Genomic DNA, 1,912 nt, shown 5'->3' with positions numbered 1-1,912 from the left:
GGGGGAATGGCTTCCCACTGCCACAGGGCAGGGTTAGGTGGGATGTTGGGAAGGAATTCTTCCCTGGGAGGGTGGGGAGGGGCTGGGGTGGAATTCCCAGAGAAGTTGTGGCTGCCCCTTCCCTGGAAGTGTCCAAGGCCAGGTTGGATCAACCTGACCTAGTGGAAGGTGTCCCTGCCTGTGGCAGGGGATGGGATGAGCTTTCAAGTCCCTTCCAACCCAAACCATTCCGTGACTCGTAAATCTGGGCCATCTTGGTGCCAAAGGGAAGGACAGTTGTTGGAAGTGGGGCTGGAATTGCCTGTGAGGGCTGTGCCACAAACCCTCCTGTGAGGTGCCGGTGACCCCCTGGCCAGGTAACAATCATTCCCATTAATAACAGGGATTAGTTTTTTAAGCCGGATGAGGAAGTGCACAAAGCAAACGACAAAGCTTCCGGAGAGGCTTTTAATATCTTTGGCTGCCTGACGTCCACGGAGGGAATGAACAAAGGACAGGGGAGAGGCAGAGGGGAGAGATGGGAGAGGAACAGGGGCAGGTCTTCAGGGAAAACCTCCAACCCTCTTCCACCTCGGCACCCTTACCCTCAGCTTTGCAGCAGCCGTGCTCCCAATGTCCTGTGGGAAGGGATGGATTTTGGGGAGCTTCACACCAGCCTCCCCCCTCCTGGAAGTCTACTCCATATGGCAAAATCTGTTATTGTAACCAAAATCAGGGAATCACAGAATAGCTGGGATGGATGGAACATTAAAGCTCATCCCATCCCACCCCCTGCCATGGGCAGGGACACCTTCCACTAGCCCAGGCTGCTCCAAGCCTTGTCCAACCTGGCCTTGGACACTCTCAGGGATTCAGAGGCAGCCACAGATTCTCTGGGCAACCTGTGTCAGGGGCTCCCCACTCTCCCAGCCAAGAATTCCTTCCCAAAATCCCATCTAACCCTGCCCTTTGGCAGTGGGAAGCCATTCCCCCTTGTCCTGTCCCTCCATCCCTTGTCCCAAGTCCCTCTCCAGCTCTTCTGGAGTCCCTTTAGGCACATTTTTGTTACCAAAATCCTTTATTTTAAGCCACCATTGCCAGTAAATAACCCAGTTCATTTTCCCTGTCACCCTTTAGAAGCCAAGCAATCCCTGTCCCCAGTTCCCACCTTTCCTGGCTGATCACAGTGGCAAGACCCACAACTCACAAGTTAAGAAGAGAGTTTCTTTTCCTCCCTGAGTCCAATCCCACAAAATAAACCAGCTTTTGTTCCCGATGGAGACTCTCCTGGCAACAGAATGACAGAAGCTGCAAAAAAGTCCCGTGGCTCAATGGCAGCTCCAACTCCCCACCTGGATGAGACTGTTTTATCATCCTTAGGGGAGAAAGCACAGGGCTGAGGGGAAGAGGGAAATCATTCCTGTTTATGATGGCTTCCCAGATGGATAAATATCCCTGCCTGGCAGAGGGGGGATGCAAAGGGACACGACTGAACCTTGAAATGAGGCTGAGATGGCTCCAACCTACTCCTTCCATGCACCCACAAATCCAGCTGGATTACGGCATTTCTGCAGTCAGAGAAGAGGCTCCAGTGGATTTCTGTGGCTCTGGATCAGGCCCAGGGCTTGCAAGAGGGAGTTAGATGTGTAGAAAGTTCTGGTTTTCAGCCAAGAATACTTTTGTCTTTAACTAAACATCCTTCTAAGCTGCTTTTCTGTGTCCCTCAGAGGTTCAGAGCAGCCCTTTCTCCACCACTTTTGGGCTGCTGATTCCCAGATTTCCCCCTACACATCTAAAGACCTTCTCTGGGGCAAAGACATGGGGAGCAAGAACCATTTAGTGGTGCTACCAAATGATGCATCTTTTTTCTTTTTTCTCTTTTCTCTTTTCTTTCTTTTCTTTTCTTTTCTTTTCTTTTCTTTTCTTTTCTTTT

This window comes from Lepidothrix coronata, unplaced genomic scaffold (assembly GCF_001604755.1).
Source record: "Lepidothrix coronata isolate B3197 unplaced genomic scaffold, Lepidothrix_coronata-1.0 Scaffold239, whole genome shotgun sequence".
NCBI lineage: Eukaryota > Metazoa > Chordata > Aves > Passeriformes > Pipridae > Lepidothrix > Lepidothrix coronata.
The sequence above is the reverse complement of the archived record's forward strand: the minus strand, read 5'-3'. Positions refer to the sequence as shown.